Genomic DNA, 27846 nt, shown 5'->3' on the forward strand with positions numbered 1-27846 from the left:
ACACTGAACAGCTGACTTAGACAGATTTACATACCCAGTCACAGGCAGTGCTGGGAAACATCAGAAGTGGAAAAGAATCCTCCAGACAACTGGGAGTCCACTCAGAGACTCTCTACATAATCTGAATCTTCGCTGAAGAACAAATTGATAATGTAGAATGGCAACAATGTTGGGTAGAGGCTACAGTGCTACACAGAACTTGGTAACAATAATTATCACCAAATAACAGTAAGGCATGGGAATGATAAATTCTGCCTGAGTTTACGAAAAGATATTTCAAGTTGAGGGTGAAAACATGCTGTTATAAAGGGATGGATCTTGTGACAATAGAGATAATCTGGAACGAGCTGGAGGGAAAGAATCTTAACAAAGTAATCATTTTTAAATGCTTTAGGGGCTGGCCCAGTGGCGCAGTGGTTAAAGTTCGCACATTCCGTTTAGGTGGCCCCGGGTTCGCCGGTTCACATCCCGGGTGCAGACCTACACAGCACTTGTCAAGCATGCTGTGGCAGGCGTCTTACGTATAAAGTAGAGGAAGATGGGTACAGATGTTAGCTCAGGGCCAGTCTTCCTCAGCAAAAAGAAGAGGATTGCCAGCAGCTGTTAGCTCAGGGCTAGTCTTCTTCAAAAAAAAAATGAAAAGAAAAGCTCTACAATTGTAAAGAGGGAGGCAACTAAAAAACCTTCTAAAATGGACTAGGCAAAACCATGGAATGTGGGCACACCAAAACTAAGCCAAAAGATTAGTGTAAACTTGTATGAATAGGATCAGGAAGACTAAATTCCTCACTGAACAATATGAGGCTCAAAAATTCTAAACACAATGAAAAGAACTTTGAAGATGTGTTCCAAACAAGAAGAGAAATAGTCTCAGGGAATATGATGTAATGTCCAAAGATGACAAAGAAAAGGCAACTGACTCAAAGTTACTCTTGGGCAAGTCATTTCATCTCTCCACGACACAGTTTCCTGCCTCTTCAACAAGCGAAAAGGTGTTGGACACCAGGGTTGCATCTAACTTAATTTTGTTTCCGATGTTCATTAAGAAGAATGATCTTCAAGCTAGGAAGGAGAGTGTATATACCAAAGCGCTTTATTATAGCCATAGCACCGTGAGAAAATACAGGTTGAATTAATAAATGGAGCAGCTACTATAAGTACACTAAAAAGTAAGGTATGTCACATTGACTTCATTTTTGTTGATGTGTTGAAAGGAGAAAGTTTCTTGATTTGAGTGAAGTGTGTGATGAATCCTTCAAGGATCTAATTTTGGATAAAACAACTGGAGAGTAAGGAGGAAAATGAGAGTGGAATTAAATATGAACAATAGTAACAGTATGCATCCTTATCATTCTAACTGTGTGACTTTATAAACATTACTAAATTTCTCTGGGTCTGTTTCCTAATTGCTTTAAAAAAAAATAAGCACTTGGGCTATTTAATTCTGAGCTGATTGGTTTCCTACTCTAAAATTCAAAGATTCTAAAGTCCTAGTAATTTGATTTCAACATATGAGGAGATTTTATAGACTCAACAAGACCTTGTCTTGGGTTTTTACTGTTCAGGACTTTCAACCGAGACTTGGATGAAGATATCAAAGGCCCACTTTTGGAATTTACAGATAGCACAAACCTGGATTGGGTAACTAAAATGGCATAGTGCAGAAACAGGATTTGAAAAAAGTCAGAAGAAATTAAAGCTTATAGATTGCTTTTGACTTAACTGAGAACATCTAGTTTAGCAGCAGTTCATATGTGCGAAAAAGTGAGAGTGGCCTCAAATTTAGCATAAACCAACAGTATAATATGAATGTGTGTATGTTTGTGAGAGAGAGAGAAAATTGTGTCATACTGTCAATTTATATCAAGACCCTTAAAAAAGTACATACTTTAGCCACAAATGTCGACTTATAGCTCCCTCTAAAGCGGCAATAAAGAATATGTCCCTAAGTATCAGCTACACAAATATTTATTGCCGAGCTGCTTATAATTACTTAAAATTTTAAAAAACAATTGATCAACAATAAGGAGAGGGTTTGGTTGAATAAATTGTGACAATCGTTTCAATAGATTCTTATAAAACCAAAAAAGTATTTATATGTAATTATATATATCCATATGAAAAGATGGTCATGATAGACTGTTGAAATAAAAAAATAAAAACAGGTTTATAAGTCAATGTACCTAGTATGAACCCATTCTTGATAAGTAATAATGGATATATAACAGATTGTTTCAGGATTTCAGGTGTATGTATATGGGACACCTTTCCAGGTATGGGCTGATAATACCCCACTCTTTGTGTTTTCACCAGTCTACCATGGGACAACGGCAGGTAGTAGTTGTGGTAGATATTTGTTGGGTTTGAGCAATTCAGCCTCCATTTCTCATTCTTTTGGCAAGAATGACCCAGTTCCTTTTGGGCCAGCCCTAACCCCAGCTGTAGGGATTGTTGGCATGCAACCCCTCAGTTACAGCCGAAGTTAGTTAGCACCTTTCATTCCCCTATGATAATGATTTATTCAGGAAATTTGAAGGACTGATTTGCACCTAATATTAACTTTCTCACTGAAGCTGGGAGATCTTTTTGCCCTGGATTTAAAACTGAAAGGATGTTCAGACTATACAGTAGCCATCTTTCCATGGGTATGAAAGAGTGTGTCCCAAAGTGGAAACGATAGAGAGGAAGCTGAGCGCAGATGTGCAGGGAGAATCCAGGTTCTGAAGCTGTCCTCTGAGCCCCTGTATACAGCTCTATCTGGAACTATTTTATCCCACACTCTAGAATTTTCAGCTTTTTAATCTGATAAATTCCTATTTGGCTTTGCCTGTCTGAATGGGACTTTCATATTTTTATACGCCTAAGTATTCCAATGATACGGTGAGGTGAACTGACAATAAATCTAAAGTTTACTATAGGTCCGAGCTCAGTATCAAGAATGCTGATGTGCCCTATGACTAGCCCTGCCCACCAGAGAAGGGAAGAAGTCAGAGTCATCTGGAACTACACTGAGGGGCTATTCTCCTTTAGGGGATGTGACAGAAATATCAAGGTGGACTTCAGAACCCGTGCTTCTAATGGCTTTCCTGGGAGTGGAGGCAAAGTGAAATGGGAAGACCCTGAGTGATCAGAGGAAAATCTCAAGGTCAGGGTCTCCTGGAAGGGTGATTTGGACTTCAAATTGGCATTAATTAGAAGTGAGAAATGGAGTCATGTGCCAGGCACTGAGGTTCCCTGTGCAATGGCGATGAGCGCAGCTGTTTCTGTCTTAAGAACACTTTCTCACGGCTTAGGCATCACCATATGACTCTGACAGCCCTCAGGGAACGTATGTTGTAGAGAGGAAATCCACTAGAAGCTCTAGAGAAGAGTGGCAGTGGTGCCAAACCCTGACGAAGACAGAGCAACTGCAAGAGACCCTAGGAAAGAGTCACAGGCAGTTTCTTCAATGCAGGGAAATAACACCAGTATAAGAGCAAGCAGCACCCGACAAGCTCTGAGCAGCAGGTTAGTGCAGATGGTGGTAGCAGCCTAGATCTGAGAGGAGGGTTAAGATCCAAGACCTGGGGCAAAGTGAAAGGAAAGGCCCAAGTAGCAACGGAGGGACAGAGGAGGAGCAGTAGGAGTCGCTACCCAGGAATCTCGGGATCTTAGGGAGACGTGAGAACCTCAGTCCTGCAGTCCTGCAGCTGCTGGACGTAGAAGCTAACAAGGGTCTGAGTTAAGCGGCAAAGTGATGATTCTGTATCTGAAAACCGGAATTTGAGGGTGTGAAATTCTGTATTTTTTTTCTTCCTTCTTTCTTTCTTTTTTTTTTTTTTACTTATCTCACCCAAGTTTTCTATAATGAACAGAAATTTCTTGTGTATTAGAAAAAGTTATTTTTTTCATAAAATGGCAAAAAAAAAAAAAAAGAGCAGTCTTTGCTTGCATTAATAGAAAGATAATGTCCTGATCTAAGGAACTCTACTCCTGGAAATAATAGCCACATTCCAACCTTTCCTGATCAGCTTACCTCCGTGCACAATTCTGGTATCACACTTTAAGGGCAATATTGATAAATTAGAGGGAGAATGGGAGTGGGAAAAGGATGTGACACTACATTTTTCAAAGAGTGGTTGAAAGAACTGCAATGTCTAACCTGGACAGGAGACTTCTGCGTGGAAAGAAGAGTAGCGATACCTAGTACAACATAGGTGCTTACTTCTTGTTTGTGAATAATCAGTAATTAAATAAATGATATCTCTCTGACTAGATCGTTAACTGCTTATGAGAGGAAATCATGAATTATAGTTCCTTCTATTCCTTCAGAGCCTATTATTATGCTTTGCATAACACTGAAGGCTCAGTAAATATTTAGTGGGTTATTATATTTCGTTCATAGTTTCCACCATAGTTCTGGAGGAGTAACTGGAAGATCCCAGGAATTGGGAAACAAGCAAAGAATTTTTTTTTTATCTGTTTTCTCTCTGGCTCACCCTTTACCCCTAGGCCACTTAGCACTAAAGAACTTCACCTTTTTATTTCCAATGACTTTCACTCCACTCCACTTGATCCAGCCATGCTCTTCAGGTTGGAACTCTCCATTATCCTCGACGGCTCTACCCCTAAGATTTTAAACTCTGAAATTCCAATTGCATTGTCAAACTTTCTAAACAAATGGCCCTTCAGTGCCTCTAGCCTAATATGATTAAGACTAAATTTATCATCTGGTCATCCAAACTTGTTCATCATTTGTTTTTTCATATATCTGGTAACGGTGCCATCGCTGACTGGTTAACTAATGTTTAAAACCTCCAGGTCATCACTCTGCCAAATCCAAATGCTCCTCCTTCACCCTACTTCATCCTCTCATTATCTACTTTCCGGACTATAATAATAGCATTGTGATTTGACTCCTTACCTCCGTCTTCACATTGCAACAAATCTTCCTCATGGCTCTCAGATTAGTTTTCTCAATGCCTCACTCTCATCATGGTACTTACTGAAAAGCCTTGCTGGCTCCCTTTCTGACTAAATAGAACCTAAATCCTCTGGTTTGTTACACAAAGCTTTTGAAAAGCTGATCCTAATCTGTCTTTTCCAGCATGGTTTCCAACAACGTCCATAAATCAGTCCTCATTTCAAGCAAATTTTTCTATTCAAACATCTTCAACACTTCTCACCTCTCAACTTTTCCACTGTTCTTCAAGTCTTCCTTCAAACTCCATCCCTGCCTGGTAGCCTGCTCTAATCCTTGCTCCTCTGAGTCAAAAAAGTAAATTTCTCCTCCTCGGAACTTCTAATCACTTTTTTCCTCTTACTACTCTTACCTCTTCCTCATATTTTCATAGGAATGCATAAATTTAGCTGTTTTCTCATAACAAAGTACATAATATAGTAAAACCTTACATTATACATCTTGTGTCAGTCATTCATGCAACGATTTAAAATATTTATTGAACACCTCATATGTGCTAGGTGATGAGAAGTAATGAACAAGTAGGATTTGTCCCTGCTCTCTAGGGCTTAATCCAGCATGCAACACTGTTGATAAGCAAATGACTAATAAGTACTGATTAATTAAAATTATGATCAATACTAAAAACAAAAAGTATGCCATGTTATATGAATATATAGGAAATGGACAAATAAGACAACATTGGTTTATAATCCAAAACCAAAGCCTTTCAAAATGGAGCTGTGTTCAGTCTAACTTAAAAGTATTTGCTAGTTTAGCAACTGTTTTAGAAACTGTTAGAAACTGTTTTCCCTGATTTATAGCGTGATCTGTCTACTGTGAGTAAAGACAATAATATCTGAGGGACAGAATAGGAAACTGAATTCCCACTCTCGGGCAAGCATAACTCGGGAGTTTAGCTGCAAACCTAAGGCAGAAGGTTAATACTGCCTTTTTCTTCCTGTTGTTTTACTCTAGAGTAGCTATTTTCTGCTTTTACCAGTTGCATGGAGCCATCCATCATGGCCAGTAATCTCCAACAAAATAAGAAGAACAAAAATATAAAGAGGCAAGTGATTCATCACCAAGCGTGATGCCAGCTGTAAGGGAAAAAGCCCCTTCTGACTTGGAGCTGGCAGGCACAATAGCACATTATTCTCAAAGGAGCTTGACTTGAAATTTCTGAATGGGCTTACCACCAGTCTCAGCTGGCAGCCTACTGTGCATGCATAGGCATGTAAACTCTGCAGATATACTGTTTTTTTTTTATATTGAGACTGTTCCTGGTATTTCTATAAGGTTAGAATTTTATTTTTGTTTTCTTCCATGGAATTAATGCTTCTAACTGTGAAAGTATTAAATTCCCTCCGACACTTTTAAACAAGGGCTTTTGCTTTTTCAAACACAAGTTACCATATGTATTTTGGCACCTCTGATTGTCAGTACATAAGTACCGAGAATAATAAATTACAGGCAGTTGATAGTCATGTAAATGGAAGCAAGACGGCCACCACCACAGCCACTTTTATAATGTGCCATGTGGGTGAAAGAAGGGACACTAGGACAGAAGGCAACATTCTAGGTAGAGACTGCCCCATTGGGAATGAGACTTCCTAACAGAATCACCCATACAAAAGGTTACCAGGGAGAATTAGTTATTCTATGGCCCTGAATTGAAAGGAAAATGTAGTGAACTAATAAAAGCCATTCTTGTTGTGTCCTATAATTCAATGTCGTTTACACCTCCCTAAGGACTATGAAGAACACATAGGTCATATAGGAAATCTTCCCAGTGAGCCGTGAATGTTGCCTCTGCAACAAGGAGTAAAGAAGGAATGGAAAAATAAAATATGCTTTTCCATGCATTTCTTCCTTTTCCTTAGGAAAAAAATAAAGAATTTTTGTGGCCAGCATATTGGAAACATTGTGGAAGAATAGTTCCTCTTCACATAAAGGTTACCTCTGTAAAGCTGCCAAGGTCAGAACCCTGGTGGGTTATCTGCCAAGTAAGTGCCAGTTGTGGGATCTATACTGTGGCAGGCGTGGAGGCAGGCTTCGTTCTCCCACCCTCCTGATGAATCACCGTTCTTTGCTCCTTTGTACCAGTTGCCACTTTTCCCACTCTCTGCCCTCCCTTCTCATTGGAGAGACCTCTTTCCTCACATATGAGCTGAATGTTCCGTTGTTTGCCAGGAAGCCAGGCTTGCTGAATGCTGATTTCATGGAAGTCACACAAGAGAGGCAAACAGTAATTTTCCAAGTAATCTACATAAAAAGTGACCTTACAAGACACAAAGTGCTCAGCTTGGTGCACGATGCATCATTTGAGCTATTTTAAAGGAGGAGAGGAATATACATATATATATACCCACATACATAAAATAGATATACATAAATAAAATTAAATTATATGTATTAATATATGTAAAAATAGATGCAATAAATACATAGATTTTTTCTTTTAATATATACACATATACATATATGTTTTTGTTTGCATTTTTAGTTGAGTGTTTTAAATGGCTTTGTCTTTTTTATCCAATGATTTACTTTTTCTCTTTTTTAAAGAACCACAAGAAGAGTGCCACTTCAAACCAGCTGTTTCATTTTTTTAATCTCTTCTCTAGCATGTTTAGACAACTTATCCAATTGTAGGCTATGATGTGGTGGAAAGCTATTTTTCACTTCTTTGATTTTGATATATAAGATGAAAGGTGCTATTCAAAAGAAGAGTATAAGAATTCAGTGAACAATATTCTCGTAATATACAAGCCATCCCCTTGGTTATTTGGAAATTGTATTACTTTCTGCAGTACTCAAAAGCAAAAGTTTTAGCAATATCATCTCTAACTATGACCCTTTTGGCATTTATTGAGATTATTTTTATGCTGAGACTTCACAGGAATTAAAGGGAGATTAGGTCACCACTTGTAGTATGTGTGTCTTTTTTACTCTAAACAGCTCTGTAAGGTGTCAGTCATCTTTCTTCTATCATTAAGGTGTATATGGCTTGATAAACTCGTGGGGCAAACACTGCTGGGCAGTAATGATTTGTTATTATGGGGCACAGGAAAGGATTTCAGGATTATATTTTGAATAATACATGATCATAGGTACAATTCTTCAAAACCCTGGAAAACACAGAGATTGCTCATAATAAAAACTATCCCTTAGTATATGTTAATATCAATTAATTGTCTATATTGTGCTAACACACAAACTATGTCCAATTTTTCTCTCCCTGATGTCACATATCTTCTTGATGAAGAAATAAAACTACCAAAATTGTTCTGTTTAATGTGTTATATGCTAACATATTTATAAAAATCACCAAAAAAAATCAGAGTAAGTTAATTTCACAAAAGACAGAAACATATTTGTTGAAAAATTCAATACTCAGCTGACAATAATTTGCAAATTGTGACCAGGACAGCTACTGAGAAAGGAAACATCCATGTTAGTAATGTGATTCCACTATGGATATTTTTTATATGCTATTATTCCTTTTTCCCACTTTTTTCACTAACAAACCCAATAGAAGGCATCGAAATTAAATCTGATAGGGAGTCAGATCACTCACAATCTGTAATGGGAAATAAAGACGCAGTGTAAGCCTGCCTGTTCAGCTCAGCCCAGATCAACAAACAACCAAAAGCTGGTTGGCACTCTATTAGCAATCTTGGCAGAGATTCCAAAGGTTGAATGGAGATGAATTCTTAATGACTTCCTAACATTTAGGTGGGGAGATCCTTCCAGAAGGCGATTGAGACAAAAGAATTACAATCACAGAATGAGAGAATTCTGTACTTTGAGGCTTCTCTTCAGGATGGAAATTTAAGAAGTCAGTTCTCAGCAGACATGAGATCCTGCCATTGGATTTATATGAAAAGCAAGGGGTTCTCAATGTACAGTGAAGATATTAGTTTCCTTGGAACAAAGAGCATTCGTGTTGGTCATCTTCTGGGACTTCCTCAGATATTTAAAGACAGCTATGCTGCTTTCTTGAGTCTTCTCAGGTCTAGGATATGAATTTTCCTTCTGATCAGTTTCAATTGGAAATTACATTGATATTGATATTTGGTCCTAATGCTATGAATTTCTAGTTCGCCACATTTTGAATTTTAAAGAGGTGAAATACCATTCTAGATTAAGTATCCGTTGCTCAGTTTGCATATTTTGGAAAGTTGTTTTAAAATAAGAGTCATCACCAATCATGAATTCTAGAATGAGAATATCTGTCTCTATGGAAGCACATTTTTCCTTAAATTAGATTCCTCATATGCCCCCCTACTGTTCGACATGAAGGCACTCAAGAGGCTATTCAGCACCTGAACTGTGGCTAGTCTGAGTTGACTTGTAATATGAATATAAAATACACTCAGCAGGGATTTTGAAGATGTCATATGAAAAAAAGAATGAAAATATATCAACATATTTTTTCTTTTTTTTGAGGAAGATTAGCCCTGAGCTAACATCTGCCACCAATACTCCTCTTTTTGCTGAGGAAGATTGGCCCTGAGCTAACATCTGTGTCAATCTTACTCTATTTCATATGTGGGACACCTGCCATAGCATGGCTGGATAAGTGGTGCATAGGTCTGCGCCCAGGATCCGACCTGGCAAACCCCAGGCCATGGAAGCAGAGCATGCGAACTTAACCGCTATGCCACAGGCAGGCCCCTCAATACATTTTTTATATTGGCTGCATGTTAAAATGATATTTTAGATATGTTGTGTTAAATAAAGCATATTAAAATTAATTTTGCTTATTTTACTTTTATGAAATAAGACTATTAGAAAATTTGAAATTACACATGTGGCTCACATTATGTATCTATCAGATAGTGCAGGTCTATGTAGCTATAGCTAACAGTTGATATAGCTACAAATCCTGAGGAGATCACTTTAGTTTCTTTGCCTAGCCCAGTTTCTGTGTTTTATGCAGTCTACACAGATATTTCTTCCGGGAGAATATATGAGGATCATGTTAGGCAGAGTTATTTTACATCCAAAAGATGGCCCTCAAATCAGCAGTACTGCCATGATCATCAGGAACAAAGAGTCCTTAATAATTCAGGTGTTAGACATAATCATTGACTCACCCAGAACCCCAAATTGAAGAAGGGGCCCGGGACCACAAGCCCATCTCAAAACAGGAATAGAATTCATTATATGGAAGCATTCTCTTTAAAATGTAACACACAAAACCACAAAATTATCTGAACATTGAACTTATTTCTCACTCTCTTTAGAGAGTTGTCTATTACTGGCTTCCTTGTTTTGAAAGGAAGAGTACAAGTCTGTAGGGGAGGAAGATATTTCCTCTTCCCAAATGGGGGTTCGTCTGGCTGGAGAACGAATTAAATTCACATGAGACAGAATAGCAAGAGAAAATTAAACAAAGCTTTATGAGGAACCATGGCCCCGGGGGCCTTTCTTCCCAAAGGAAGAAAGGGCACCGAAGAAGTGGGGTGCACATAGTGGTTATATACCCCCAAACAGGGTGTTTCACATGTGATTGAAATGTCCCTCCCACAATAGTCACAAGATTGCCCTGTCGGCACAGTGCTTGATGGACACAGCAGGTAGTGATCTGCTATCTCGGTGGGTGTAGCAGGAGGCTAGTCGATTGTCTGGAGCTGGGCGGTCACAGGTGAGCGCAGCAGCAATCAGTCCCTAGCCTAAGGAAAGATGCTTAATCCTTAAAGTAATACAAAGGTTGGGAGGGGGAGGGAAGTCAGTTACAGGAGGTTACCAGACAAGCACAATAAAATGCAGATTTAAGTCTTTGCCTTTGGTATTGATTAAGAGTTTTTAGAGAGAAGGTCATCTCCTTTCTTCTTCCTGGTACAGCGAGGGAGACACCTTTTACAGATAGAGATTTACCTTACAAATGTAAAGGTGTCCTAACAAAGGGCAAATTCCATTCCTCAGAGCCTTCTTCTCTGTCCCAGTTTATCAAAAGCAATCAGCCTCAAATAATCCTGATGCCAAAGAGACATATCTTGGGGTGGCTAATTCCAGGTCCCCACAAGTCCTTTCTATTGGTTTGGTGCCTACATCACCAAATATTTAGTAAATTTTTCAAATGATTTTTCATTTTTAGTTGAAACGCCTCTGCATTTCCTTGGGCTTTTTATTGCTTCAAAATCAAATTGACATTCCCCTTGTGTCCCACAGCACTTGCTCCTCCAATGGTCATTGTATGAACAAGCACCAATTCATAAACAATGTTAAATTAGGGAAAAAATTCTCTTTTCATGCAGACGCATTTTGACTTGTTGAAATAATTTTCTAGGCCCAAGATGAAGCCACTCCTGCCTGAGATACCATGTCAGCAAATCTAAACTTAGATAACTTTCATTTTGGTGTCCCTATAAATGTTCTGCCCCCCTCGGACCGCAGTACATGCAGTCAGCCAAGCCCCAAACACCCAGCCGGCTCTGGGCTCTAAACTTACTTCCTTGGTTCCTCCCACCCCAAACGAGGTTGACTCTGTGGTCCCAGCCAATGAGATATTTTCTATTTTTCCTCTTCTTGTTCTTTATTCTTTATCCTATAAGAGCTTCTTTCTTTCCACCCCATTTTGCAGTTCTCCGAAAGGAAGTGGTCTGTTTCATGAAGTATTAAATAGTTTGTATCACCTAAATTGTTATCTTTAATCATTTTTAACAGATTAATGATTGTATTTTCTTCATACATAAGTAAAAACTTAGCCAATTACTAGTTTATGTTCAATTCTAAAAGATGTACACAATGTTTGTAAACTAACAGCTTTCTATACTTATATCATTTAATCTATATCACAACTCTGTAAATAAATATTTTTTGTTCTCATTTTACAGATGTGGAAACTGACAACCGAGATGGTAAATAATTCATCCAGGTTCACACAGCCTCTGACAAAGAAAGGTCTATCTGACTTCAAATTGGTTCCTGTTAGTCATGTAGCTACACCGTCTTTCGGTGTATGAATTATGCACACCAAAGCCAGATGGTGCATATGTTGTAAATTTGCAAAACATTTCATCTGCCTAGTGAAAAGCGTGAACGAGAAGAGAAAGACATGATTAGTCATCCTTTGATATACAAATGTTGGATTGCACTAAGGGGAGATCTTTTCCTCAAGCATAGAACAAGAACCGTGACAAAAATACGCAGCTCAAACAAACATGGTTTTTTAACAGAATAGCAAATCTAAGAACCAAAAGAACATAATGCAGTTAAAAAGCATGAAAATATAGATAAGTTATCTTAAAATTTTGTCTTTCCTACTTATTATCAAGTGCTTTGGAAAGTATTTGTTTATATCTATGCACTTTTCAAATATTTATGCCTGATCCACAAAGAGTAATATATAAATTTAACATGATTTTGGCTTCAAATATTCCTTTTTTCTTTGAGAATTTCTGCTAAAATTGCCTTTAGAATGCATGAATCTTTCCTTTTGGTCATGGAGTCCATCTGTTGTTGTGCACAAAGCCAGGGCCAATTAAGAGAAAGCACCAGGATAGAATTTCATTGGAACTAGTAGGAAACATTTCTGATCATTTTTTGAATAATTTGCTCTTTTTAAACAAATGTACCTGGCTTAATATAAATTAACAGCTGGTCAGTTCATGACACAATAAAATAATAACAAGTTCCACCCACAAACTAACAGATTGCATTTTAGGTACTGAAAAAAGACAGTCAAATTTGCTAATTAATTTTTTGATGTCAAAAATAATTTCAGCATCTTTTTTAAAGGATCTTTTTTTTTTTTTAAAGATTTTATTTTTTCCTTTTTCTCCCCAAAGCCCCCCGGTACATAGTTGTATCTTCTTCGTTGTGGGTCCTTCCAGTTGTGGCATGTGGGATGCTGCCTCAGCGTGGTCTGATGAGCAGTGCCATGTCCACGCCCAGGATTCCAACCAACGAAACACTGGGCCGCCTGCAGCGGAGCGCGCGAACTTAACCACTCGGCCACGGGGCCAGCCCCAATTTCAGCATCTTTTTTAAAGATTATATTAAATGTATTTTTAAAGTAAATAAAATTAAATTTGACATATATATTCTAATGTATGTACATACTAATCAAAATTAAGGAGTAAATTCCTTCATTCAGTCCTTCAATAGTTTCATGCTTATCTCCACTCTCCATCTACCCCATCCTTTGCCATTAAATTATTTATATGTTCCTTTAATATAAAAGCCATACCTTCTTTTATTTATTTTTTTAACTATCTTTGACATAATAAGAAATACATATTTGATCTTTGTTCCCGTTCCTGGCACAGAGCTTCTATAACCCTTGGAATTTCCTGAGTGATAAGGGCAAGAGGGACATCTTCTGTTACTTAAAATGTCCCTTTCGATCACACCTGAGTTTATGCTAATAAGGTGACTGTTGCAGAAGGGAGACTGGTGCCAGAGGAACCAACCATGTGATTAGAGGGTTGGAGCTTTCAGTCTCAACTCCACACCCCCAAGGGGAGGAGAGGGGCTGGAGATGACTTAATCACCAATGGCCAGTGATTTAATCAATCATGCTTACGTAATGCAACCTTCATAAAAATCCTAAACGAAGGAGTTTGGAGAGCTTCTGGGTTGGGGAACATATGGAGGTGCGGGGAAGGTAGGCTGCCTGGAGAGGGTATGGAAGCTCCCTTCCCCATACCTTGCTCTATGCACCTCTTCCATTTGGTTGCTCCTGGGTCGTATCCTTTTTAATAAATGAGTAATAATAGTAAGTCAAGCACTCTCCTGAGTTCTGTGAACTATTCTAGCAAATTATCAGACCAAGAAGGGGATGCAGTAACCCTTGATTTATAGCCAGCGGTCAGAAGTGCCTGGCTTGGACTTTCATTGGCATCTGAAGTGGGGAACAATCTTGTGGGATCAAGCCCTTAATCTGTGAAGTCTGTACTAACTCTGGGTAGTTAGTGTCACAAGTGTTGTGAGTAGAGAAACAGGTTTTTCTTTTACTATCCCTATTCTATAAGAATTAATACAGGAGCAACCATAAAAATACTCCCTGCAAATGTTTGAGTGAATGTTTACATGAATGAATGACTGAAACAAATGACATCAACAGTAAGGAACCCAGTGTAAACCCAACATGTGGAAGAAAAATTTAAGCTATGTTAAACATTTTTGGACTATAGAAAATTAACTCAAAGAATACAATATATGAAATTAAACTTTATAAGCATTTTCTTTAATTTTTTTCCTTCAGTCTTCTGACAGAGATGTCTGTTGATTACTAATGCCCCATAGAAATATCATTTTTATAATCTAGCATATTAAGTAGTATGTTAAGCTATTAATGTATTAAAATATTGACCTACTTTTCCATATTCTGAATCATCTTAGTATTTTTTATTTGTTTTTAGAGTGCTTTCTCCAGAGACCTGACCCAACTTGTTTTTTCTGTTTTCCTTCTCTTTGTGTCTCTTTGCTGAATACTCAGTAATCTCTTTACATCTGTCTTGCAGTTTCAGTGATTATATTTTTTTATTTTTGAATTTTGAATGATTGTTCTTCAGATTTGCTTTGTTATTTTATTTTTTTGGTGAGGAAGATTGGCCCTGAGCTAACGTCTCTGTCAATCCTCTATTTTGAATGTGCATCGCTGCCACATCATGGCTTTGATGAGCAGTGTAGGTCCTCACCTGGGATCTGAACCTGCAAACCCAGGCCACTGAAGAAGAGCATGCTGAACTTAACCCCCTATGCTACCGGGTCGGCCCCTACTTTGTTATTTTAAATCTTATTGCTTGTTTATTTTTCTGATTTTGTATTTTTATTTCCTCAACTTTCATCCATAAATTATTTTATAGTCCATTTCTGATCATTACTATGTCTGGGTCCTTGAGGGTCTGATTTTGTTATTTGCTTTTTCTATTGAGTCTTGTTCATAGTAGCTTATTTCTTCTCCTGTTTTGAAATGTTGACTTATTAGTTCAGTTTTTCTTCTGGCTTGCATCTAAGAAAATTGTGTGGGACAGTACACAAGGACACATCATTTCTAAGAAAATTTGTTGCTAACCTATCTTTTCTTTTAACTTATGTTTCATATTTTTTTCATTGCTTTTCTTCTCTGTTATTCTCTCAGAAATTTCCTTAGATCTATTTTCCAATTTACTAACACTTTTCATTTTTGGTTATTTTCTCTCTAAACCACCCATTGTTTATTTTTAATTAAATAGCTATTATTTTTTATTTATAGAAATTTATTGCTATGTTGTAAATATTTCTGTTTTATTTTCAAACTGATGAGGTCTTTCATTTTGTTTCTAATTTTTTGTTCCCTTGATTTCACTTTTAATAAAATATTAGCACATATTTATTTTATATATAAATTCAGATACTCCCAAAATGTTGAAGTCTGTCTCAGTATGGTGAATTCTACCCTGTAATTATTTAAGAAATCATGGGGGAAAAGAATTGAATAACAACTGAGGAATTGCCTCTTCTATTACAATACTGTTTTTGACAAGAGTTATAGCAGAAAACTGAATTACTTCATGATAATGCCTCACTCTATCATCAGCCAGATAACATCCAAAATATTTCACCTGGATTTCTTAGCCAATTTCTAACTGTGGGGCAGTGGGATATTTAATCTTGATTGACCACTCTGGATATTGTGAAGTATTACTGTAATCATGCATAGATTCAGCTTTGTCATTGCTCCAGTTGTCTCTGATGTCAGTTATTGCATCAGATTCTAATTGCTTCAGATTCTAATTGTAGCCTTAATTATCTTTGTAGATATTAGGAATGAAGTATCTGACTTCATGCATAGCACTATATGTTGATGCAAATATAGAAAATGTTTCTTCATTCAACTGGTGAATAGTTACTCCCTTTTTTACCTGAAGTTTTAAAAATTACATCTCCCTGGTCCAAGAAACTTGGATTATTTTTAATAACAGAATCTGGACAGTTTCCACAAGTCTATTTTATTTTCTAGATGCTCAAGGCTTTGAATTGTTTGTTCATTACCTGTTATATCTTCTCCTTTACTACTGAGGCTTGTTGAATGGCCTCCATTAAGTTTTTATTGGTGTCCCTGGAAATTTAATATTGGGCTGCATTCCAGCTATTCCTTTATCGATGTCAGCTATTTTAAAATCCCTATCACCATTTTAATCTTTGATTCCCACTAATTATGTTAACAAATGATCGTCTCCTATTTTACCCTCCTCAGGATTGTTTTTGGTGATTAATGACATTGCCATACCTGTAAGAGCAGACAAAATTGGAATCCCTGCATTCATTAATTCCAAAGTTCCACTATAGCTCAATGCTGTAGACTCAAGTTGTCTGATAATGTAGGCATTAGTCACATGTGGCTATTTAAATTCAAATTTAAACATAAATAAATTAAATTAAAATTTTAGTTTCTCAGATATGCTAGACACATTTCAAGAGCTCAGCAGCCACAGAGGCTGGTGGCTACCATATTGGACAATGGAGATATAGACATTTTAATCATCACCAAGAGCTCTACTGGAGAGCACTACTATAGACAATACCCATTTTATTCAAGGACCTCAACTGTGGCTCTCACAGTGAAAACAAATCTTTGTGAAGAACAGTATATAAAGCTTTATTTGTTAGAGCACCATGGCCAAGTTCTCTTCTACTTGTATGAATGACTTCATCAATTTCATTAGTTGGGTAATGAAGTAGGAACTTCATAGCGCAACATAAAACTTGCACCTTTTATCCTCTTTATAGCTTTTGTAATAAAATCTGACTTCACAGGAATTCTAATGAATCACACATGACCACACAAAGTGCCAGCAACTGTCCTCTTTAAAATAGTGCTGATTCATGAAGAGTTTTAAACATATCAACCTTACAATTTACATACCTAAGTGCATCATACCTTTTGTAGTCATTCAAAATAATACTTCTAAAAACTTCCTGTATAATGACAGTTGAAGAAGTCTATTCATATGGAATGACCTCTAAAAATTTTTCCTTTAGTTGTCCTCAGTATCCAATATTACCTTGTTGATGGCTTTATCTCTAGAAATTTTTAAATGTTCAAAATCAAAATGAAATAATCTTCCCAAGGTGAATGTGTGACCATATTTCACAACCTCTCAGAAAGCAGTAAATAATGTCTGGCTCCTCTGCTTTATGACATACATTGCTGTATGGCCTGGACTATTTGTTGGGTGGACTTTGCTGCCACTTTGATGTTGTGGCAGGAATCTTGGTGTACCATATTTTTTGCAGACACTTCCAACATAACAGTCTGACTTTTTGGGGTTTTGGCATCCATCAAATTTAAAATACGAGAAGACAGTCTTGTGTGTGTATATTATGTTAATGCATTTTCCATCAATCATTCCTAATTATATCACCCCAACAATACCCATTCCAAAAATATCTCATGACAAGAAGTTTATGAAAGCTCCATTGTTTGCTAGGACACCAGGTTCTTGAACACCATCTACTAAAAAAGTTATAAAGGAACTGACTATCACAAAATTAGTCAGCTGGAAAGAGATGTTTAATTGAACCATTTATTACTCACTTGTAATCATTTCTTTATCAGAGAAACCAACCTCTCTTCTAAGAGAGTATGTGGGAATTCCACCTGCTGTGGTAGCTTTCTGTCTATTGTCAACTACCAAAGTCAAGAACAGAGAGCGTGAAGATTTTGTTTCACCAATCACTGTGACCATCACTGCAGTGTCATCTGACTCTACTACAATAGAACCATCCACAAATCTAGCCAGTTTTCCCAAGAGTACTCCTGGTTTGCTCTGGCCTAAGTTCACAGCCACATCTCTAGATGTTGTGCCCAGTTTCTGTGGCATTTGTACCACCATAAATGGATGTACAGGATCCAATCCAGCAGGTAGAGGGTTGGTCTGCAGTGAGTTAAGTCACAGGAACCTCCCTATACTCTACGTAAATATAATGTTTAAAGTTTTTCCAATTGTTCTGATATTTCTGGTTCTTGTGGAAAAAGTTCTATTTTTTTGATAACTCTCTCATAGTAGTTTGTTTTCTTCTGTTGCATGTAGTTTTTAATTTGTGAGCATGACCTGTGTGTGAGTGTGTGTATGTGTGAATGTGTGTGTGTGTGAGAGAGAGAGAGAGAAAATACCATAGAATTAGGGAAATGTCCATACACCAGGGTTGTCATAAGTCCTGTGCCAGTTTTTATATTAACTTCCTTCTGATTTCTGTTTTTTCTTTCTTTCTTTCTTTCTTTCTTGGTGAGGAAGATTGGCCCTGAGCTAACATCTGTTGTCAATCTTCCTCTTTTTTTTTCTCCCCAAAACGCCAGTACATAGTTGTATATCTTAGTTGTAGGTCATTCTAGTTCTTCTATGTGGGATGCCATTACAGCATGGCTTGATGAGTTGTGTGTAGGTCCATGCCCAGGATCTGAACAGGCAACCACCAGGCCACGAAAGCAGAGCACATGAACTTAACCACTTTGCCATGGGGCCAGGCCCTTCCTTGTGATTTCTAATCTCCTATTGGGACCACTCCTGCTGGTCCTTAAGTTGCTGAATGCAAAACATCACTATTTCCACGTTTGATTTTAATAATGAATCATGTTCAAGCTTGTGCCATGGAGGAACTGAGTTTGGATTATAGTCTTCAATCAGAGATATGTGCTATTCTGGAAAAGAAAGAATGAAAGGAAGGAGAGAAGGGAGGAAGAAAGGAGGGAGGGAAAGAAGGAAAGAAGGACTTGATCATTTTTTCTGTATGACAATTATGGCCTTGCTTTTGAGATTTTTCCTTGCTCTGAAGACTATAACTGAACTAGTTTCCTCTCTCCTGGAAAGAAAAGATCTGCTTAATAATAGTCTCTATTTATCTCACATAATAATGAATAATCACTCTAATAGGTAATAGGTTTATCCTGAATACAAGGTATAGATAGTAGGGAGGTTTCTAGAGACTGTGGGCTTTAGAGAATGTTGGTCCTCGCTCCTCAGCTCACCTTCATCCCAGCCCTATCTCCTTTCCCCAGGTGAGAACTAAACCTCTAGCCCCTTGCTTGCTAAATCCCACAATTTATGTTGGTATCAGCCCCTGTTTATTGATTTGCTTTGATTTCTCTCCCTTCCTCTTTTTTTTTTTTTTTTTGGCACCAAAATTTGCCTATTTCTCTTGAGTTCAACTCCATATTTTTTAGATTTTAAAATTTTACTAATATTTTTCCTAAAATAATTCATTACTTACTTACTGTATGCTGACTTTTTTATGAAAAATTTTTTAGCATTGATTATGGATTTATTTACAGAGCACAAAGTTTTCAGGATTCAAAATGTTGATACTAAGGGAAAAAGGTAAAATCAGTTAACAAAAAATAAAAATAAGCATTGGAAAGCAGCATTATTATTTACAATTCAATTAAATCATCTGATTATAAGAGAGCATTTTTCTTTGATGGGTAATAAAAACAGTTATCATGTCAAACATTTTAGAATTTGCTGCATCCGAGCTTCCACCAGATCTGATCTTGATTGCAATTATTTTCAAAGAATCCTCATCAATTATGCTACCATTTTGTCTTATTTTAAGTGCTTTTCCAGGTTTTACACTTTTTTCATTATTTCTCATGTTTTTCTTATCATGTTGCCTTTTCCAGCTATAGATCTTGTCAACCTATGTGACTAGAATTCACTTTTAAGTGAACTTAATCGTTCTTAATATTGTGCCTTTGCTAACTCTGTATTTTGGCATCCACCAACTGTCTTGAAATCCTGAAAGTAAGAGGATGCTGGGAGAAAAGTGGTAGAAAGAAGTAATGAGAACTGCCCCCTCAACACATACATATCCCCACACGTGACGCATGTGCACCCATTCACAAATAGCAGAACATAAAAGAGGTCTGCTCAGCTCAACTCTCAGTTTCCCATCCATTTCAGTCCAAGACAGGAAGAAAGAAAAAAGCAATAAAAAATTAAAACAAATTTACCACCATGGATAACTATGAGCCATCAAATATTCGCCTCTCATGTGTCTCCTGGGCCTATTTCCCCATCTATAAAATCAGTCATACAACCAAAGAATAAATGGGACCCATGAGATTTCTTTAAATTGACTCCAATATTATGAAATCACATGTGGAGGGTTGTAGCAATTATCTTTATATGCTCTTCCACCGCAGAAAGTGAGGAACCCTCAGGCTGGCATGGAGGGCAATGTTTTTAATAATTTGAAAAATATTTCCTGAGGGACCAAGCATTTGAATCTACTAACTTTCTGCCATGGAAGCCTTTATCTTAAATAATTGTTAACGTATGGTTCAACTTATTTCCTTGTTTTCTCATTACTTCCCTCTTATTTCATTGTGGGGTTTTTTTGCGGGGGATGGGGGGTGGGTAAAGGGGATGTTTTTCAGGATTTTTTGTCTTACATTGGTTCTGTTTTCCCAAACTGTATCACTTTGGTTGATTCCTCACAGAGCCTTTACAGCTTCACGTTACTCATAAAACCTGGCCTCCTTAACTGGGTGAATGCTAAGCGCTTGAGGCTTGTTAAGGATTCGCATTCATTTCTCAGAGTCAGGCCCTCCCCTCAATAGGGGGATGCAGGGGGCTGGGAAAGGCTTATAAATAGTCACAGTGGTAAAGAGAAAGAGGGGAATAGATGGGAGGGGTGCTGTGGAACATAGCGGGAGCACCCATATAGCGGTATCTCTTTAGGTTAAATCATAGATTCGGAAAACTCGAATTTAAAATTGGAGCTTTAAAATTATACCATCTTAATCTTTACCTCACACTCAAAGCTTTTCCTATTCCTCTCCTCCGGATTCCTGCTTCATTAATTGTACATTCTATTTTGAAACTTTTACGTTATTTTTCTCCAGTGACTCCTTCTGTTCAGTCTGCAAAAATGCTTGTTTCTGTCCTAAAAAACAAAAACAAAACCGAAAAACTTCTACGAACCATGCCTTCTTCTTGTTCTCTTATTCTCTCTCTGCTTCCTAATGTTTTTAAAATTCTTCACAATGGTTTACATTCCTGCCTCGGCTTCCTTAACTCTGCCACACTCCCCAGCACCCTGGAATCTGGCCTCCATTCCCCACTACTCTCCCTAACCTTCTTTGTCAAAGGTCGACAATGGCATCCTAAATGAATGTCCAGTGGCCTCTTAACTCTCCTTGTGCTTGGCCTCAGGCAGGATTTGATATTGTTGAAACTATTTTTCCCTTGGCTTCTGGCCCAAAACTCTTGTCTACCAGGCCACCTGGTCTCTAGAGCTTGGACCAAAGTTGTTTACATCCTTTGCCTGATATTCTATTGAGCACTTAATTTTTTTTCTTATTTATTTGAATGAGGTCTGCATATTTTTTAAACAGCTCTTAGAGTCTTATGTGAGTTGCAAGTACTTCTCCCATTTTGTTTGTCCTAATATTTATAATTGTAAAAATAATTGTACTTAGCTTTGTTTGGTAGATTCTAGGTTTTTAAATCTTGATTTCCAAGATTAAACAGTAATCATAATATGATTTCTTCTAATAATTTTAAGTTATCATTTTTTGCCTTTAAACATTAGTCAACCAAGAATTAAATTTCTCATACAGGATAACTAACCATTGATTAGAAATTCTCATATGTATTTAGCCTATTTCTGAACTTCTAATTCTGTTCCATTGATCTGTCTATTTAATCTTATACATAACAAAATTTTAAAATTACTGTGGCTTTTATAACACATTAATAAGTGGTAGGGCTAGTTCCTTGTCATTATTCTTCCTTTTCAGACTTTTTTTCGGTTATTCCTCAACATCTGTTTTTCCATATGAATGTTAGAATTCAGCTTATCTAGTTTCAAAAATAGCCCTATTATTATTTTCTTTTTTTGGTCTCATAATCATTTATTTTAACCTAGGGATATAAGACATCTTTACAACATTGTTTTCGATCTCTCCAAAAAGAGTGTTTGCCTTTCCACTTATTCAAGACCCTTTCAGACACCTCAAATTCAAATCTCCAAAATGGAAATGATTATTTCTTTGTCACCACTGCCTACCCTGTTCACAGAATTTTCCAGTTGGAGAAAATAAAATGGTAAGAAACATGCTAGCAGTGTTGAACATAAAATTGGCTGTGTACATTGTAAAGCATAAGTCCCGGCTCTATTTATTCTGTGACATTGGCAAACTGTAATTTTTTCTTTAAGAGAAAAAATTTTAAAGACAGAAAACCTATAATCTCTTTCTTGATATTCACTGAATGATGGCACTACCAACCTGCAGTTTCTACTTAATGGCTTTCTATTGTCATTATCTTAAATTTTTAGTTCATATGAATAAATTAACAGAGATCATTCTCTGTACAAAAATTTACCGTCCTTCATTTATTTGACATTTCAGTCACAATTAATTTTCTTTTAATTATTACTATTATTTAAAAATTATGGAACATAGATAAAGCCTATTTTTTTCCTCCATAGCGTCTCCTCTATGTCTAAGCTGTTCCAACAGCCTTTGTGCTTTTTTACTTCTTTCTCTCATATTCCTTTTGTCCTGTTTCTCTCTTCCCTTGTCTCATTCATAATTCCTGAGCGAAGTTGTCTGGAGTTACCAGCACCCAAAGAACAAGAGAAGCAACCAGACACAGTGTGAAATGATAACCCAACTCCATAACATGATATCTGAGACCTTAAATTCAATGGTCATTGCCACTCTTCCTCGTGTCATCATAGATCACCTTCCCACCACTCCTCATGCTCTAAGCACGCCGTCCTTTCAGTTCTTAAATTCTCCTGAGTCGTCTTTGCCTCCAAGCCTTTGCATGTGTTCGAATACCCAATTCTCCTCCTACCTCTTCAATTTGCTAACTCTTACTCAGCATTTAAGTTTCAGCTTAAAGCATGTCCTCAGGGAAGCATTTCTAGACTCCTCAGATGAGGTTAGGTAGCCTTGTTGTAATCTCACATTACATATCGTACTTTCCATTAATGAAGCTTATTTTTATGCTTGGCTACAGTGGGTCTAGAGTAGACTTTATTCTGGGGATGGGTGAACCATACTAGTAAAGTGTGACTCTTTTGGACTCTCTACTGACTACTACAAATATTCGAGGTATCTCAGCTCTGTTTCATTGGAACTTGAATGTCTCCCAGCCATGGGTGAGCTCAGGGGATTTTCTAGTTTCTAGTTCTCTTATTCTTCTTTGCCCAGGTTTATTGATTTTCACCCATAGATTCAAGTAAATTCCTATGCAGATTTCTGGAGCTCTTTCTCTTAAGAGCCCCACTCTCTCCTATAATTTTCCTTCAAGATTCTAGCTACTCAGCCTCCCAAAACTCTGATTTGTCTCTTCATCTCAGCAAGATCACCATGCTCTGCTTGGGTACTCCTCTCCTACACTGTGGTCCAGAATATGTTTCTACACAGAAAACCAAGATTATTTTAGGGCTTATCTAATTGATTGGTTCCTTTATCTCAGGGGTCACAGTCTCATGCTATCCATTTTTAGTATCCAAAAAAATTGTTTCATAGTATTTATTTATGGCAAGAGAGTAAGTCTGGTTCTAGTTCCTCTGTTATAACTGAAAGCAGAAGTCTCAATAATCTTATTTAATTCTTAGTTTTCAGAGAATCATTTAGGGAAGAAAAGAATGGATGTGGAAAGCAAGTAAAAGGCTATTGTAGCAGTCAGTGAGAAATGGCGGAGAGTGGTATGAACAGAGATGGTTAGAATTACATGACTTTAAGATACATTTTGGGGTAGATTAATGGGAGTTAGGGGCTAAGGAGGAGCGCAGACTCAAAGACTCTCAGTCTTTTGGAGTGAACAGCTTAGTAGATGGTAGATCATGTACTCAAATGAGGAATAATGGTGGAGGGAAAGGTATAGGGAATAAGATCAGAAGCTCATGGTGAGATGCCTATGAAACATCCAGGTGGATAGGGATTGTAGAAGGCAGAGGAAATGTTAGGATAAAGATACAATTTTATAGTCTGCTATGGAAGATGTGTCAGAAAGGGCATCTGGCCATTGAAGACTTGTGGGCCTCATCCATAGTGTAAAGTGTTTATCAGGAAGCAGCAGCCAAGTCAGCATCTACATTTTCAAGCCCTTTTCTATCAAGGTGGGAAAAAGTGACTAGCGCTCACCAAAAGAATATACATGAAAATGATGTGTGACTTCTAGACTGAAATGATTAACAAACTGTTGAGTCTTCCCCATGGTCTCTTTTTTTAATCTTCCAGTTGAATGGGAAAATATCTTGTTATCTGCAAGAGAGAAGATCCATGAGATAGAAGGAAACTGGATATCTGAATTAATGTATAGAAGACCTCCTGACTGGGAATGCACTCACACTGGATTGTAATGTGAGTTTAAAGTTATAAAAGTTAATATCTTTTATTGAATTAAGCCACTGAAATTGTGGTTTTATGTGCTATAGCAGCTATCATTACCTTAATCAATCAGGAGGGAATAAGATCAGCTAGAGATAAAGAGAGAAGAGAAGTTAACCAAGAAATCCAATATTTTATAGTCAGATAGTAGAAGAGAAAGCACCTAGAAATATGTAGATTAATAGTTGCTATAGAGATAAGAGTGAAACCAAAAAAATAATGCAATATTACTGCAATCAACAGTAAAGAGCATTTCGAGAGAATAGGCAATTGGGTCAAAAGTTGATAAAGCTCAAGAAAGACTAAAACGGTATCCATAAGAGTTAGCAACATAAAAGCCACTGTTAATTTTAGCAAGAGCCAATTCTGGGAAAACAGATGAGATGCAAATGTGTGCAAAAATATAAGGCAGAAAAACATAGGTAGAAAGAGATACACAGTTTAAGAAGAGTTTGTTTATTTTAAACTTGGGGGAAATATTATCCCAAACTTAAAACAAAATTTTAACGTAAAGGGGGAAGTGTAATAATGAGGGAGAGGTGGAAGAAACATAAAGGCTAGGTGACCATTGATGAGATGAGGACCTAGATTGAGAATGCCATCCATGTGTATATAGAGGCGTTTGTTTTTGATATAACAGAGCAGCACATTCTCTTCGCTAAAAGAAGAGAGATGGAAGACAGAATGGGTGCAGCTAGAATTACATTTAGAAATACAGTGCAGGGAAGTGGAGGCAGCGCCACATGGTGGCTTCTATTTCCTCTTGGGAAGTTTTCTGCTGCGAGTTGCTCCCTACACTGATGAAGTCAGACAAGCACGAGGGCTGTGTTGAGGAAATATAAAATACTGTGGAAGCCTATGTGATAATCTGGACTTTCTTAACATAGCTTTAATGACTGTAAATACTGGTGTTTCTTTGTCTTTATGAGTATAGAAACTATGTCTATTTTGGTTATTATTGTATCTCCAGGATCTAACATAGTTCCTGGCACATAGAAGGGGCTTAATGAATGTTTACCAAGGGATAAATGCCTAAATAAATAACTGAAAGAAGAATAGTGTGGTAGCCACCTTCCAAGATGACTCCCAATGATCTTTGGCTCCTAGTATTCACATGCTGTGTAGTCACATCCCACAGTGTACCAGAGTTGGTTGGTGTGACCATAGACCACAGTAGAAGTGAAAGTGTGCCACTCCTGAGGGTAGTTTACAAAAGCCTGCAGCCTCCATCTTAGATCGCTGGCACTGGTAGAATGTCACGAGCAGCACATGGTGAGGAATCGAAGCTTCCTGCCAACAGCCATGTGAATGAACTTGGAAGCGGATCCTCCAGCCCCACTCAAGTCTTCAGAGACTGGAGCCCCAGCCGACAGCTTGACTGCAATCTCATGAGAGACCCTGAGCCAGAATCACTCAGGAAAACTGCTCCTGGATTCTTAGTCCCCAGAAACTATGTGAGATAATTATGTTAGTTGCTTTAAGTTGTTAAAATTGGGGTAATTTGTTATGCAGCAATAGATAGCTAATACAGATGGTAAGCTATTTTTACAGAACATTTCAGAACTTGTTCTCTCTTTTTTTGCAGAACATTTCAGAAATTATTCTCCACTTTTACTCTATCAGGAGGGAGGGTTCCCCAAACTTCCACCATCCTTCTTGCCCCTACTTTTGACTGGTACTGTTTCACATAGAGGGGTCTTTTCAGCCTTTAAGTCAGTGAAGGAATTAGGACAAAACAAGTGCTCCCCAGTCTCAGGGAATAATTTACATTTCCCCCATTTGTGCACAGAATCATAAAAAAAAAGTCTCCCCTCTTTATAATATAATAATTTTAAGAGTCTAGTATTTCTATTTAGTAACAAAATGTCACATGAGTACAAATTTTGTGTCTAAAGGCATAAGATACCACTCAACTGTGGTATAATGACTTTTTTCTCATTTTGTGAGATATTGTGTAGACTGATACAGAAGGTGTAAAGACTTTTGAAATTGCAATGATTGCCCAATCCACATTGATTTATTGCCATATTTGACATGTTCTTCAGCTTTTCTCAAAAGCAAAAGCAAGTCAGTATAATAAATCATAATTGACACAAGCCACAAAATGCACTTTCAGCATAGGATGACTCCACTAATGCTTAGTTTTGTTCATCCCATTTCCAATTCGAAGTAATTAAAACCTCAGTAATAACAAATACAAAAACAAATTGGAAACTTTATTTTAGAGGTAATTAATTTTGGATGTGATACGATTCCTGCTCAAGTCGAGTATTGATTTTAATTAATGTCTGCTTTCAAAATGAAGCATTACATGGTAAAACCTATCAAGGATAGTTTAAAAGTTCATTATATTTTTCAGAAAAAGTAGCTTAATGAATTAAAAGGAATACTGCCTGTTATTTTGTATATGGGCTTGTCTATTTTCAGTGACTATTATAAATAATAATTCTAGAATAAAAATTTTAATGAGTATCAAGTTGATACAGTTAACTGATAATTTCCCAAATAAATTTTGTTAAACAAAATAATATCTATTTTATAAAAATAAATTCTTACTGTATGAGGTTTCTCACCTTATCTATACAAAATATAGTGACATATAACAACTAAATTTTTAGAGAACACATTGTTTCTTTTAGATATATAAGGAAAGTGCATTTTTCCTTTGTATCTTACTTAAGAAAAATATATATTAAAAAATGGACCTTTCTTCATTTATGAAACTCGGTGAATACTTCAGGATTATTACACATTTTTTGTCAAATTTCTCATATTTATGAAAAATTTGATTGACATAATCATTTACATTTTATATCATAGTATAACTTATATATCTAATTAGCAAAAAATGTTTATACTTATTTTATGTCATATTACCCTATGCCATAGTAAATAGATTGTGATCTAGTTTACATTTGTTTTATTTAATAACTAGAGTGACATTCAATTCTTTGGTTAGATTTGACTTGTAAAAGAGATTACTTTGAAGCACAATTAGCATTGTGAAATTTGCTCTAAAATCATTTCAACACACATTTAAACTTGTTTTTGTTCACCCACAATGTAGGCATGCGTCACTGTACTTTGCATCTCACCCATCCTGAATGACAACTTGAAGAATCAGCATATCAGCCAGGATACTAGAGGACCCTTAATTCTTAATCAAAATCCATTTCTATAATACAAAGAGAGCACATTCTTGGGTATATCCAACATCCTCTTGTGAAAAGTATGTTAAACAGAAGCATTATAAGAATTATAGCTGAAGAGCAGTCTCAATTGCTTATATGTGTGCATGTTTACACTAAAGACTTCAACATTTCCATGCTGTATTTACAGAGAGCAAAAGTGCAACAGATGCATGCGTATACAATATATGTTTCACCTAACGTCCAACTGGCTATTATCAACTGGTATTCATTAAATTGGAGCCTGATAGTTCCTTGAGGGCAGGGACAGACATCTCTCCTGCTTCTTGGTACCCACGTTCTCCCCACCATCCCCATGGTGTCTAGTACAATGTACAAAGCAGGTGATTAATAAATATTTTCAGTTGAGTTGA

General features: G+C 37.0%; 1 long non-coding RNA gene across 1 annotated transcript; it reads left to right on the forward strand.

Annotated features, from left to right (window-relative positions):
• The first annotated feature begins 850 nt into the window (after positions 1 to 850).
• Positions 851 to 27846, forward strand: LOC111773233 (uncharacterized). The gene is made up of 4 exons (XR_002807563.2): positions 851 to 1174; positions 11785 to 11808; positions 24135 to 24257; positions 27352 to 27846. It is a non-coding gene; the product is annotated as an uncharacterized lncRNA (long non-coding RNA).

The sequence above is a fragment of the Equus caballus genome, chromosome 4, assembly GCF_041296265.1.
Source record: "Equus caballus isolate H_3958 breed thoroughbred chromosome 4, TB-T2T, whole genome shotgun sequence".
NCBI lineage: Eukaryota > Metazoa > Chordata > Mammalia > Perissodactyla > Equidae > Equus > Equus caballus.